Source organism: Triturus cristatus, chromosome 6 (genome assembly GCF_964204655.1).
Source record: "Triturus cristatus chromosome 6, aTriCri1.1, whole genome shotgun sequence".
NCBI classification, from domain to species: Eukaryota; Metazoa; Chordata; class Amphibia; order Caudata; family Salamandridae; genus Triturus; species Triturus cristatus.
This window is the reverse complement of record NC_140589.1, coordinates 380561061-380577299: the sequence shown is the minus strand read 5'-3', so window position 1 is coordinate 380577299 and position 16239 is coordinate 380561061.

The following is a 16239-nucleotide window of genomic DNA, read 5'->3' as shown; positions in this document are numbered from 1 at the left end:
CGTTTGCGATGGCAATGCCTCTGGGTCTTTCATGCCACTCTGAGACAAGGCATGAGATACATCTTTCACTAATTCATTGGAGGGTGGCTGCCTCGCGGTGGGGGATGTGTCCCTCAATGTCAGATTTCTGGCATATAAACAGGCTAGGGGGCATTTTGGAGTGGGGAAGTGACAGCTCCTCCATTATGCTAGATTAGCACACACAACACAGATGATTTGGAACATGTTTACAGAAGCCCCTCCAGAACATGCAGTCATGCAGGGATTATTGGATTTAGTGGGGTTAAGGAGACTGATTATGGTACTATGTGCAGCTCTAACGCAGGGAGGAATACAGACACAGCCAAAGAACATTGGGCAGCTGACTGTCCAGATGAGTTGACGCTGCCTCAATAAAGACAAGCTTAAGAACAAGTTCAACTTATATTACTCAGTGCACGGTTTAAATTAATACAATTTCACTATATTCCCAAGTCTTATCCAACGCACTGTACATTGGCCTTGATGTACACAGGCAGGGCTTCTTCATATGGCAGATGTGGGATGCATGCAGCAGATCTGTTACATCAGACATGGAGGTGTCCTGGAGTGGATGTTTTCTGGAGGGAGGTGGGGAATACTCTGAAGAATAGTATTAGTTTGAAAATGGAGATATCTATTAAGACCAGTGAATGTACTGTTAAATAAAGCTCCAGATGTAGTGATAGGTGATGATCATGGCAAAACAATGAGTAGCCATACACGGAGAACCCACAGGAGGTCCGAGGATGGTAGAGTGGAAAAAAGACCTGCGGTAATGGGGTCTACCTGATGAACAGCAGATCAAAAAACTTCGAAAAGCAGTAAAGGTAAGGCACAACCTCACTGACCAACCCTTATCAAAACCCTCCAATAAAAACTGGAAAAAAACTCCCAGGAGACAATAAATAGGAGATACCTGAATTTCTTGGCACCACCTACCAAAGGACCCCCTTTATGATTAAAGGTTTTCCTTGTGTATTTACTTCTTGATGCCTGAATTGAGGTTGTTACAGAGTGAGACAAACCTAATTTCCTAAACCCTTCCCTTTCAACCTCCTAAAGGCCTGTCTCAGACATTGTAGGGACATCAACGTGAAAGGCAGAGGAAATAGTGGAAGAGGATGTAGTGAAAGAAACCATTTCATTTATCAGTAAAACCACTGTCTTCTGGATCAGTAAGAGCGAACTAAGATGATCTCTGCTATCTTCTTCCGAATTTTAGGTATAGTAGAGGAATTAGGGATTGGCATACATCAGACACTTTCACCACTGCGTAGATAATGCATTTATCCCCATTGGTATAGTTCATACATTTGGAAAAGTATTGGGGAAGAAGGGCATTGTGATGATCTGCAAACAGGTCTACACCTTTTTTCCCAATCCAGAAATGTTTGTTTTGAAAGTGAGGTTCTGCGACGAGGGAAAAACAGTGCTCAGAGAACCTGCCACTGCATTAAGCTTCTCCTTGATGTATATTGTTCTGAGAGCTTTCATATTCTTTACCACCATATCAAGATGTTTCAAAGTAAAGTGTTCTAGGACATGGACCTGGACCTAAACTGGCAGTTGAAGTATAACTTTATTACCATATTGTCTGTGTTAATGAACATTTCAGAGTTCTGTATATGTTTTGAAAATGTCAGGAGAGTTCTCCATGCTGCCATTAGTTCCTTTCATTGGGAAGAATGACACTGTTCATGGGCTGAAAATGGACCCTGAGCTGCCCTTGATTTACGAGAAGCCCCCCATACCAATCTGCTAATATCCATCTTAAGAGTCTGCCAGTGGAGGGTTCAACCATAATCCCAACTCTAGACTCCTTGGATACACCAACCACCACAGTTGATGCTCTCTCACCACTTGTACCACAAGAATTAGAGTTTTGAATTCCTGAGAGATAAGAATCCAATGCTGTAGTATGTGATGTACCAATGGTCCCAAGACATGCTGTCAAGCATAGATAATATAACACTAACGCATCGCCACTAATGATTTAATATACAAGAATGTACATACCATATCCAGGGAACAGTTGGAACAACACGGGCAGAGTCACACGTTTTCCGACTGTGCAAGTGTAACCATGCGTATGCCTTAACCACACAAATGCATGGTTAAGGCAGTGCGCAGGTTAGCTGCTGCAGCTGCTGGGTGACACTCGAAAGCAGGAAGACCTTGGACCTAGGTGGAGGACGCAGTGAGGTAAGTGGGACTGGAGCTGGGGTTGGCGGTAGTTTGCATGGTTTTGGGGGGTAGTTAAAGGGTTTGGAGATCTAGGGTCGTTTTTAGTGCTTGGAGGGAGGCAGGTTCGTTTTCAGGACTGGGGAGGGGGTTGTCAGGGCTGGGGAGGGTGTTGTTGTCAGGGCTGGGGATGGAGTTGTTTTCTGGGCTGGGGGTCAGGGTAGTATTCAGGGCTGGGGAAGGGGGTCAGGGGTGGGAATGGGTCGGTGCAGTCTTAGCTAAGGGTCAGGGTTTTAGGCCTTAGTGCAGGGCGAGGGGAATGGGTAGTCAGGACAGTTTTCAGGGCTTAGGAGATGGTGGGGTAGTTTTCAGGGCTCAGGGGGGTCTGGTAGTTTACAGGGTTGGGGTGGATCAGGGTAGTGTATAAGCTGGGAGAGGGTCAGGGAAGTTTTTTTAATTTGGGGTTAGGGTGTTAGGCTTAATGGAAGTGGAAGGGGTTGGGGTAGTCTTAGGGACAGTTCAGGTGGTGGGAGTGGGTTGTTGTCATGTTTGCTAAGGGGCAGTGTTTCAGGCCTTAGGGCAGGGGAGGGGCATGGATAGACAGGACAGTTTTTAGGGCTTAGGGGATGGGGGTAGTTTTTTAGGACTCAAGGGGGTCAGGTAGTTTTTAAAAATAGCAGTTATGGTTTTAGGCTTAAGGTTAGTGGAAGGGGTTGGTGTGGATTAAGGGACAGCACAGTGGTAGGAGGAGGTCGAGTAGTGTAAACTAAGGGTTAGGGACAGCATGGTGGTGGGAGGAGGTCAGGTATTTGGACCTCAGGGGGGCATGTAGGGAGTTTGTAGTTTAGGATGGGGGATGGGGATCATGACTTTAGCCACTCATACCTCTTTACCATTCATGCCTTTACCACAAAAGTGCGTGGTAAAGGAATGCATGGTTAAGACGCATTTGTGGTTTAGGCTGCCTGGTAGAGACACGCGTGGTTGAACCATGCCTTGCTCCATCATGCAGCCACCATATCCCCTTGAACTTGGCACCATTCTCTGGCAAATGCATGATCTTTCTGTAACATCGGCTCCAATCTTTGGCTCAACTTCCACATCCTCGACAAAGGAAGAGATACATCCATCCATCCATCTGGGACCACCCAACTATATATTACAGTTTCTGAACAGGCTTCCAGCAAGTTTCTGATAATTGATTACTTATGAAAACTTCTCCAAAAATTTAACTGTTTTCTGTATATCCTCCAAAGCTTGGTTTTGAGACTGAGCCACAAGTAACAGATTGTCTAAGTACAGATGAAACTGAATAGCAGGTTTGTGAAGCATTGCCACTGCAGGAGCAAGCACATTGGTGGAAACTCTGGTGGATGCATTGAACCCAAAGAGAAGGGGCCACAATTGCCAATGTAGATTCCCTACAGCAAATCTCAGGTCTTTCTGATGAAATGTTGGGATCAGCACATGTAAGTATGATTCCTGTAAGTTTGTTTCAGAGGAAAGTAAGTCTCAGTTCCTGAAGTGTAGGTTAGATTGTAGACTAATTAATCTTTGGAGAGTCAGATACTCTGCTGTTGCTTCCTGACTTCTGATTTCCGTGCTTTGCCCTTCCCTTCTGCCCTTCCGCTTCTGGAGCAACTTGCTGCGGCCACGGCAACCTCATAGGCAGGAGATCATTCCTATAGCCCCCACCCAGCCCATCAGGAGGGTCGACGCTGGGGCACTGGGACCAGTACCGGCATCAGATAGCAGCGCGGCAATCAGGAGGTAGGCAGACTATTGGGAGTGGGGCCTGAGTGCAGCAGCGTTGCTGCTGGCTGTCAATTGAGAGCCACGCCCCGCAGAAGTGGCCTAGCTAGGTCTGAGTGCACCTCGCGGTGACCCTGCAAGCTCCTTCTTGGGCCCTCCTTTCTCTCTTTCTGCTGCCTCTGTAGGCCCCAGGGGGCTTCTTGGGTGACCCCCTCCTACCACATCTTCTCCAGGACCCTTGGTGTGGGCTGGGGTGGAGGGTCTCTCCCTCACAAGTGTGGGTCTTTAAGCCACCAAGTAAAAGCCGTGGAAACCAGCTGCTCCAACATTTCACAACCTAGCACATCGTTCCCCGCAACAGGCGGACTCAGTGCCCCCGTCACCTTGCACCTTGGGCCTTGCTTCTCTGGCGGTGGAGGGTGCTGGACTGCCTGAGAAGGCCTCACATCATATCTCCCTGCGTGTGCCAAAAAAGAACAAAGGAATTGAGGAACTCCACAGCCCCTGGAGTTAGTGTCAGTTAGCCACCGCGCACCAGGCTCACAGCATGGTGGGAAAAAAAACCCGGCCAGAAGGCTGACCGCCTTAATAAGCGCCCCACTTCGTCCCAAGAAAGCGCAAAGGTGGTTGCATCCTGTGTGAGTCCAGAGCTCGAAAGTGCAGGCGGTGAGGAACGCAGGAGCAAGGAGCTGGAGTCCATTGGTCCCACGCAAACACAATCTCACTCCATGATGGATCACAGGAAGCACCAGCGGGGGCAACAAGCCACTGGAAAGACCCTGTGATGAACTTCCTCATCCTTCTAGTGGCGGGATTAAATGTTAGTTTAAAACAAATTACACAAGAACCCTCCCCTCCACCTTCCAAGAGCCCGAAGGAACACACAAGTCGCTCCCTCTCCTTAAACAGGCAGGTCTTGACGGGCTCGGATGTCCCAAGAACCATGGAGGGCAAACTCAGTCGAGCAAATTCTCACCCTATGCTCTATAAAGACTTTGAGACAAAGGGTGCGCCCCTGCATAAAAATTTACAATCAACATCTGCGCAAATTCATGCAAGTTCAAGACTACACTCTTTTTTTTTTGTTCCTCATATGACCTCCGTAGCTACAGCTGCCTCTCGATCTGGTCCATCTCTGGCGCAAATAACTTTGGTGGTTCTTAGTCTCAGCTGGTATTTTCCTTATGGGTAGTCCCCGTTTATACACAACTTGAGCTGACCCAGAGGTTTTAATCATAGGAATTTATCCTATACCTTGAACTATTCTAAAATAATCTCACAGAGGATCATCCAACCAATTCCAAAACAACCCAGAGTCAGGCTTCTCTCCAGTGACATTTACCATCTGCTCTAAAGCTCTAAAACATTTAACAGAATTCCACCAGGCATTCCAACTAGGAGAAGCTTCCTAGCGCCACAATTTACAAATGTTCCTCCTCGCCAACAAAATCATGTGAAACACCAATTTATGTTGTGGCCCAATCTGGTCTCATACCCCACACAACATAGGTGCAATGCTTAGTAAAATAAGAGTTGGACTTACTGCCACATTGACACCCATGACCCTGGAGATAGTCTTACCCACATCACTCCAAAATTCTTGTATTTTAGGGCAAGAAACAAATACATGAACAACATCTCCGTTCTGGAATCCACACCTCCAGCATCCTCCACCCTTCATTCTAGAAGTTTTAAGGGGTGTGCAATATATCCTGTGGAGTGTAAAAAAATTGTTTCTTCTGAGTGCAGCCGATTTAATCAATGGGTAAAGCATGTCAATAGATACTTGCCATAACTCTTTCCGCTCTTCACTCGGCAAGTAATTCTCTCAGACTCGATATGGCTCATCCATCTTTCTTACTGCTGCAGCCAGAAGATAGTTATACCATAGAGCAACTTTCTTCTTCCTTGGGGCTTGGTTTTGTAGATCTTTTTCCATAAGGTTGTCTTCCAAAAGAGACCAGCGTTGACTCTTGCACCATAATGTAAGCTCATAAAATTTGAATCTAGACAAGGTTCCCTTCATGGTCTGGCTCCAGAATTCCCAAGGGTGACATTTATTACCCACTACTACATCCTTCCAGTGTGAAACTCCTGCCTCCTTTAGTGGCTGGGCTAGAGCTTCCAAAAGGCACTCCGGAGTTCTATGTGAGTCCCACACCGGTGCCCAATCGCTAGAGTAAACAAGCCCCAAGCAGTCTCGTCAGTCCGACCATAACTTGGCGGCCATACACAGCGTCTTCAGACGGATTTTAAAAAAAAATTTAGGAGAGCCAAATTTGTACATAAAGCCATACTTCCCTACCCGATCTAACATGGCCTTAAACATGCTGCCAATCAGTGAGTCGTCTGTGGTAAGCAGTAACATCCTGGCGTTTTTTAGTTGGTAAGCCCAAAAGTAGAGCTGAAGATCTGGTAAACTTATACCTCCTTGCATTAATTTACGCCTGAGTTTTACCCAGGACAGCCTAATCCCTTTTCCTGCCTAGATAAATCAGGACATTTTGCCCTGAATTTTAAGAATATCAGCTTTTGTGAATTCTATTATTAAAAAGATAAGTGCATTTAGGGAGGATACACATTTTAATCAAGTTAACCCGGCTGTAGTAAGAGAGTGGTATGTTCTGCCATTTTTTTAAAAGGCGCTCAACTTCCCTTGAAACTCTATCTAGGTTAACTTTTGGAATTTCTCTGGGGTATTGAGTTATTGCAATTCCAAGATATCTAAGATCTGTGGCAGATAACCCCTTCTGAATGGCAATATTCCATGCTATAATCTCTGTTTTATCCTTATTTATTTCATAACCAGACAATTTTCCAAAAGTTTGAGTTTCAGTAACAAGTTCCTGTAATGTGGTGTCCACATTAGAGGAAAATACAACTAGGTCATCCACATTAAGAGCTATTTTTCTAGCAAAGCCACCTATTTTAAAAGGAACAATCTTTGTATTTAAACGTAAACTCTGGGCCAAAGGTTCTATATAAATGTCAAATAAAATAGGGGACAGTGGGCAACCTTGCCTAGTGCCACGTTCTATATTAACAACAGGAGAGAGGCTTCCATTAACCAGAATCCGATCATGTGTTGATCTATAAATTTTATTATTAACATCTCTGAAACCGGGGGTAAAGCCCAGAGCGTTCAAGGTCCAATCTAAAAGATGCCAATTCACCCGATCGAAGGCTTTGGCCGCGTCGACCGTGATAATTGACAGAGGGAGGCCCTGTGATGATGCCATATCCACTGTTCCAATTAGAGTGTATACCAACTCTGACATCTGCCTACCCGGAAGAAAACCCTTTTGATCTTCATGTATTATTTGGTATATGATCTTACAAAGCCTGTTATTTAAAATCCCTGCAAAGACCTTATAATCGGCATTTAATAAAGAGATTGGACGGTATGAGTTGCACTGAGAAGACTCCTTACCGGGCTTCAGGATCAAGGTGATAACTGCATCACACCATGAGTCCAGCAGGGAAGATATACCCTTTAGTATTCCATTAAACAGTTTTAGCCAAACCGGAATGATTTCTTCCCTCAACATAGAATAGACCTCGATCGGGATTGCATCTGGGCTTGCGGCTTTCCCTTTTTTAGCAGAATCTAATACAGCCAAAATCGCGCTCCCTGATATTTCAAGAGAAAGAAGTTCTTGACTGGCCTCACTTATTTTTGGAAGCTGTTTCTCCTTCTGCCACCTATCCATATTCTCCTGAAGCCCCTGAAGATCTTCATGATACAATTCTTGGAAGAACTGTGCTAAGGCATGTTCTATTTTATCTTTCTCCTCTATAAATTGTGTACCCACTTTGATCTTACTTATATAATTATTGGCTCTGTCGACCCTAGTCTTCAAGGCAGGGAGCTTACCACAATTCTCCCCTTGGTCAAACTCCCTCATTTTACTAATCTCCCATTTTTGGCGCAAAATCTCCTCTGACTTAAGTCTAAATTTTAACTGAAGCTCCTCCACTCTCTTTATCCAACTATCTTTCTCAAGGTCATCAGGAGAACTTGCCTTTAAGACAGCTTCTGCCCCCGCTATCTGTTGTTCTAAGTTGGCCAGTTCTTCCCTCTCAGATCTTGCCCACCCCATCACAGCCCCTTTTAATATCCCCCTCAGCCAAGCCTTGAAGGTATCCCAAACAATATATAGGGGGGGCAGATCCTAAATTATTCTAAAAAAAGTGTCAGTGTCAAGTTTCAAAAAGCTCGGAGTAGAAGATAGCAAGAGGAATCTCCTATTTAATGTCCATCTCCTCATAATGAAATCTGGAGGGAGATCCATGTTAAAAACCATGGCTCCGTGATCCGATTAGTGTATAGGCAGATACTTAATTAAACTAACCTTATCGACTTCCGAGTGCTCCATGAATATATAGTCAATTCTAGAGTAGTGGGAGTTATTTTTGCTATAGAAGGAGTACTCCCTGATCTCTCCATATTTTTTCCTCCACACGTCGCAAAGGTTAAAAAAATGTCAGATATTCAAAAGATGTGCATTAACCCGGGGGCTGCTATCTGTATATGAGGAGAAGACCTATCTAGCTTATTATCTAAGAGCACGTTAAAATCCCCTTCCAAGATCAAAGGGGCCTCGAAGTCGGCCAGGGCAAGACATAGGTTATTCAACGGCGTATTATCGTCTTCATTAGGCCCATTGAAACGAGCTAAGGTATATTTGGCCCCCTTACACTTGATTTCCACGATAGCCCAACGTCCTCTATCATCTACCTGCGACTTTGTAAGCTCTACTCCTGAGTTTACTTTTAGTATTATAGCAACCCCTTTTGAACAACATTGCTGGTCAGAGGCTATAATTTTGTCGACCCATTTTTGTTTTTTAAATAGTGCCTTACACTCTGCTTGTAAAAGATGGGTCTCCTGAATCAGAAGAATCTTAGCTGAATTATTTCTTTAATATTGCAGCATCAGGCGCTGTCTTGTTTTGACTTGCAAGCCATTAACATTCCAGCTTAAAAATTCAAGGTGTTGATTCCCTCCCTGGGTAGGCCCATCCCCCATCATAAACCAGACTCCACCCTCTGCTGTAGCTACTGAAGGTTGTTATGTCACATGGAATCAATGCTACTTTTTTTATTTTCTCCCAATGCTCCCCACCAAAAATCGTGAAAACCCCTACTACCCCCACCACTCCCCCCCAACCTACGGGAACCCTCCCATCCTATCTATCGTCAATAAACATTGCCTTTTGAGTCGAGGCCCCCTACCCTCCCATGTACATAATACAATCAAAAATAAAGTTAGATGCTGAATACCCTTACACCGTACCTCACACACTAGAATTAGATTGTGGCAGGAAACTGTCTACCTCCTCCGGAAACCTGAAGTTCTGCATTTTATTTGCCAGGACCACTTTCAAGAAGACTGTGAATCGCAGCTGGACTTGGGCTCCTAGAGCTTTTAAAGCATCCATCTGCTTTCCCAGCTCCCGTCTCCTGTCCTCCGTGACCCGAGAAATGTCAGACCAGATTCTAAAGGAGGCACCTTGGACCTGTATAGTTTTAAGTTTAAGTGCCACCCCCAATAGTTGCTCTTTAAGGGTATAAGAATGTATATAAACCAGGATCTTGCTAGGTTTTTTCGGGCAGGATTTAACTCAAAAGGATCTCTATGAATTTACTGGATTTCAGCTTCCCAGACCGGTACTGATGCGATCTGGGAAAAAGCTTTAGTCAGGATATTAATAACATAGGATTTTAGTTTATCACCTTCCAACCCTTCCTTTAAATCCAGGATCCTGATGTTATTCCTTCAAGACGTGTTTTCCAACCTCTCCAGTCTCACTTCCAAGTCTCGCTCTCTCTCTTTTAGTCTGATTACCTCTTGGGCATTATCTTTAACCTCTTGCCCCAGTTCCCCCACTTTATGTTCCAAAGCTTCCATTCTGTGAGGCAGTGCCAGCAGATTTCCCTACAAACCAGTGCAGGTATCTTGTATTTTTTTTTGGTTTGCTTCAGAGGTAGAGAAACGAGCACCGATTTCTATTGTCAACTGCTTTAATAACCCATGTACTGTTACCGGGCTCTGGGCGGCAGCCTCTGAAAACATATCCCCTACCTCCCCTAGTTCTTCTTGTCCGCCCCCCTGTCATTGAGGTCATTATGCTCAGGGGAGCGAAACGATTAGAGAGCATAATGGAGGGGAGTACCTCCAGGTTTCCCACTGCTACAAGTACTGTCCCGCCCTGTTTTACGAGATCCATGTTGCCCTGTGAGTTGGCCAGAAAATAAGACTTGAGAGAGGGAGTCACCTTTACGGGGACCAAATTCTTATTTTTCTTCTGACTCTTTTTTGCTGGGGTAAGCTTCACCGGTTTATTAGGAAGCTGCCGCTGCTTAGGCTTCTGCCTACCTTCACCAGTCTCAGCAGCTTGATATGGCTGCGTTGCCAGAGGCTCACCCCCTAAAAGGTGCGTGATCTTAATGTATATCTCTTGCCCCATGTAATCTTGGTGACCAGGACGGTAGGGGAAATAGTGGAGGCCCCAACTCCAGGGACACCTGAGACATCTATGCTAGGCCGACCCTCCCTAATGACCTCAGTATTCCCAGATTGTTGAATAGCTACCTCCATGGGGTAGAGGGCAGGCACATATCCCAGCTTCGTATCCTGGTTTAACTGCGCAGAAGGAGAGGCAAGACTCTTTCTTACTACCCCTTTTAACTGTATTGCAAACTTCGACTCAGTCCCAGGTTTAGTCTCAGGGTAGCCCTTGCCTAAAGTCAGGGTAGCACTGACCCTACCCTGAATTGGCCTGTAGACAAAATGGCAGACATGTGAGGTACACCAGACGCGACGTTGCTCTGGTAGCGCCTCCGCTGCCCTAAAGAGAGTAACCACAGTAATGTCACGCATCTGTTACGCATCGGGTGCAAAACAACAAAACAAAACAGCAACACAAAAAAAAGGGACTGTCTCTTATTTACTCTTTACCCTACTCTTACTTCTTAACCCCTCTCAATCCACGTCTTCTACGGTGTCTTTTTCTTTTAAATTTTGTTTCCTCCTTTCCCCTTTCCTCCAGGCTCCGGGCTCCAGGCACCAAGCTCTGGTCTCCACACACCACTCTCCGCCCCCCCTTCGCCTTGCCTCCCGGAGGGGGAACATGGCGGCCAGCTAGGAAGCCGGTCGCGAGTCAAGCGACTAGGAAGACCTCAGTTTTGCCGATGCTGATGCCGTGTTAGAATATGTGAATGTTCGGCTGGTTTTGTACCTTGTGAGGAACCGCGGGACTCCGGGTCTTGTTGTTTTCCCCCGCTGGAAGCCGCCATCATCCGGTGATTGTCTGGCGGTGCTGTGGATCGACGCGGCCGTGCTTGGTTATGCTGGGCGTTGAGGACAGAGTGCAGTGATCTTCACCTACCCCGCAGTCGATTGGGCGTCGGCGCCTGGGGAGAGCCTCTGATCTCTCGTAAGTGCGGGAAGCAAGGGAGGCAAGGCGAAGACTACACTCTTACCTTCACCAACCAGCTATCCATCTATGAAAACAGGGACTCAAGCCAGACCACCAATTACTGTGGAGGCACAACCATTATCCAAGGAGCTCAGGAGACACAGCACATCAGACTACGAGTGTGGAGCCTTGTCAGGCTAGTTTCTAGCCTCATTAGAAGCACAAATGGATGCCCAAATGGAAGCGTCACTGGCTCAAACTCCATAATTCAAGAGGGCTACAAGTCCCAATCTCGACTTCTCACATCAATCCTACAAAAGCAACTGTGCGCCAGCCAGCCCTGCAAGCCCAGAAACATTAAATCTAGCCTACTCAACTTTAAAAAAAAGACACAATAGCGAAAGCCCTTCTCTGGCTATCACAAAACATTGAGCTCCAGATCGTCTTCATACAGTTGATTGCCACAAGCCTAACGGGCCTAGGGACTAGGCTAGGATTGTTAGAACACAAACTAGGCCAGATAAAAGTGGGCCAATTTTGCTCCTGCACCCAACTAATCAACAAAATAACCTTGTTCCCAGAAATTTTGCAAGCACTGCTAGACAACGTAAAAAAATCCCACATCAAGGAATACACAACAAGCCCATCAAGTAATCTTAACCTGCAACCCTGTGCTGACAGTTGATTCAGCGTTGCCCTCAGCAACCTTCCAGAAACCCAGCTCTGGAACAATTTTGGATCTAGGTCTTTCTAATATAAAACAACATCCACCACAAATCCTCTGCTAGATAAAAGCTCTACCCAGCATGACCACAAACCACTTCTTCCAGAGACTTCTTCCATCCTTTCACGAAGAGCCCAAAAAAAAACAGCGCCTACAAAAAAGGTACCCGCCGTCAACAGAACTACACATCACAGCAGGATCATTTAACCAACAAGGAAAGACTGTCAAATTCTTTCCAATCTTCAATCGTGGCTTTAAACAAGGCAGTAGGCCCACTGAAAACAGAATGGTACTAGACGGTACAGGAGAGTCATCCTGGACTGTAGTGAAGATAGAGATTTCCCTCCATACATTGCTATGTTAGCATAAGTGCCTTAGATGCTAAACGCCATCTTGCCGCTTTGTTGCTTTTGCACACGACACCACAGACAGTAGAACGGTCTGTTGTTCACATACCTAAACGTGCACCGCGACCTTAGTCTGAACACTCTGTGCAGAAACCGTCAAGGTCAAATAACAATGTATTGCTGCTGAATTCAGGTTGATCGACCCACGCTCTAGACACAACAGGCACACAGCTGCAAATAACTGAAACTCGGGTGCCTTTAATATTGCACTTGTATGCATGATTCAGACACTCTTGGAGAAAATCTTTCCAGACAGAGAGAGCCGAGCTGATCCTGTGATGTGATTCACCTAAGCTGATCTTTGAGGTATGGGGTTCCCCATTCAAACCTATAGACCTTCTCTTATTTTATAAAACTAGCTTATTAGTGAAGGGAGGGTGTTATACAAGGTATTATAGGATCTGTTTTCACTATCATTATAATATGATTTCTCCCTTCATTTTCTATGGAATGGTAACAATGCTGATGGTTTTGTTTTTAATCATTTGCCTTCTTATATTAGCCAAAGCACTGCACCTTAGAGCACGTAGTTGAAAATAAACATTTTAAACTTTACTGTGTCTCTGATTACTCTTGTTGTGGACTGATATGAGAATAATAACGAAAAGGTGTTTCTGATTCCCACCATTCCTGAGAGTACTCTAAGTCGCTTGTTCTGTGTTGTCTAATCATTGGTAGCTTCGAGATGATACAGAGAACATATGAGAAACTGATGCTAGTCGGATAGGGGTTCTGGGTACTGAGGTGAGTTTTTTGGTATACCACAATTTACTGAGGTCCTGGTTTCCTGTGCATAGTTCTGTGCATGAGCAGAATCCCTGCAACAGGACAAAAATGCAACAGACATCCGAGTCAGGGGACACAAAGGGAATACAATTGCTTTCAGCCACAAACAACCAAGAACCAGTTAATATACTCTCTCCATCGGCCATCTATTCGTATATACAACGCACAAGCCGGCCCATCTCAGAAAATTAAGCAACGCTAGTGATCAATTTGGGCGCCTCCACAAGCAATAAGGGAGAACAGGGAAGTACCATTTCGCGCCAGAGCACACTAGCGACCTCAGACCCTATTTCTCCCTGTAACACAAAAGGAAAGGCACAACTAAATGGAGAACAGCCCATAGAGGTCCCTCAGGTCTCCACCAGAATCGGACCAGTGCCGCACAATCAAACTGTCCCACACTTGGCAAACTACAAGGACGACATCGACGTCCCTGGGGATTACAGCCACCAGGCTCAAGAAAACTTGAATCCTTACACAAGTGAATCTACAAGTATCATCTCAAAGGGTACAACCTCCGAGTTTGAGCCAGCAAACATCAAACCCCTTCAATGCCATTTCCTAACTGGGGGAAAGGACACTGGAGGGAACAGCAGAAGACTTTTCCAACATAATCCCTCCATGGACAACCACAGTCAATTGTACAAGTTCACTCACCCTAGGAATGTTCAGCTAACTGGCTCGCTAGGAAGAGATAGTATTGAAACCTTAACTCTGCAATTACGGGAGCCAACAGAAACCTCCACAACTGTACCAGCTTGAAAGGGGGCGGACAACCTTGACACGGTCCTAGCTTTTATCCCCCACTTCATCTCCAATGGCCCTTTGAACGCTTTAAACAGGGGGAATATGTTACGATTATTTCAACTCATTCCACCCCTTTAAACCTTACTTCGGCTGAGCTCATCTCAGTTAAATTTACCCAAACTCCTGGTAAAGGGACAACAGAGGCCACAATTACCAACTGGAGTTCCACTGTCATCAGCGACGCCATTCTGAGGGAAGCCCATACCTTTGAGGAATGGGGCATTGGGCTTCAAATCATACTTCCCCCTAAATACCTGCATGTACTACTTATGAAGAATCCAGCTGTTCCTCACAGAAGCGTGCTAAAGGGTGAATGGGGTGCAACCCATGGCTGGCTATTCAGCTCCACAACAGCATCAAACCCCTTGGTAGTACACTGCGGAAATAAGGAAACAAATGTCAGATGTCAAACAACAGCTTAGAACTTCGAGTGCTGAAACCAGCCGCCCAGGCCTCAGAGCAACAATTACCACCCCTCTTCCTAGCACAACGCAATATCGCTTTCTGCTTTTTCTAAGACCCCAGATTGGAAAACAGGCAATAGAAAATGAGCTCTCAATCACCTCATGGAATGTGGCAGGCCTCACTTCAACTCTACTATCAAAACCTGGACGCAAATTTCTTCTAAATAGAGACATCTTCTGTCGGCAGGAAACTTGGGCATTAAACCTACTGTGTTATATGGGTTCCACAAATTCTTCCAACCAGCCACAAGTACAAGCCTATTTGGGTGGCCATCAGTCGGTCTTTCGATTTTTATAAAGCAATCAGTCAAAATTTCAACCTCTTCGTTTACCAAAATCAGTGGGGGTCAGTGTTGGAAACGGGTAGCATGGTGCAGAGCGGGCGGGCCAAACTCCGGAGGAAATGTGCAAAGCATCCACGCAGTACACACAGGCGACACACAAGGCCCACTACAAAAAGAGACACCACACCAGTTTAGGTAAAAAGAACTTTTGTATTGTCCAAAACCACAAGGTGTCAATAGGCAATCTCTGTACTGCGCCAACTGGCGCTCGGTTAACATTTACAGGGGGGGAATTATGTACAGGGCAGGGCCAATCGGGCCCCTGCCGGAATCATTGCGATTTAGAAGATAGTAAAAGTAAGTCCATTAGCTGCAACCTGCAATAAAGTCAACTCAGGGCATAACCTTAGGCGTTAGTCCGGACCACCTGTAATAAAACACATCATGACCTGACCATATCCCTTAACAACCTGGAGGTCCCCTGAGGCAGGAATCAAAATAGGCAGTTCATTCACCTTAAAACCTGCCATCTAGACATAGAGCTGCATACAACACATGACTAGCACTTTAAATCATAGCCATTGACATAGCGCTTAAGAACATGACATTTGAATATAGCGCCGCACATATCACGGCGAAAGCGCTTCAAAACATAGCCATTGACATAGCGCTTAAGAGCATGACATTTGAATATAGCGCCGCACATATCACGGCGAAAGCGCTTCAAAACATAGCCATTGACATAGCGCTTAAGAGCATGACATTTGAATATGGCGCTGCACATATCACGGCGAAAGCGCTTCAAAACATAGCCATTGACATAGCGCTTAAGAGCATGACATTTGAATATGGCGCTGCACATATCACGGCGAAAGCGCTTCAAAACATAGCCATTGACATAGCGCTTAAGAGCATGACCTTTGAATATAGCGCTGCGCATATCACGGCGAAAGCGCTGCAAAACATAGCCATTGACATAGCGCTTAAGAGCATGACATTTGAATATAGCGCTGCACATATCACGGCGAAAGCGCTTCAAAACATAGCCATTGACATAGCGCTTAAGAGCATGACATTTGAATATAGCGCTGCACATATCACGGCGAAAGCGCTTCAAAACATAGCCATTGACATAGCGCTTAAGAGCATGACATTTGAATATAGCGCTGCACATATCACGGCGAAAGCGCTTCAAAACATAGCCATTGACATAGCGCTTAAGAGCATGACATTTGAATATAGCGCTGCACAACTAGCATTGACCATAGCGCTTTAAATATGGCATTATAGCATAGTGCTACACCTGGCAGATCAATGGCGCTTCAGATAGGGCCCTCACTGGGAGCATTCAGCATAGCAAGCTCTTGGGGCAGTAGACTTGGCAAGCTCTGG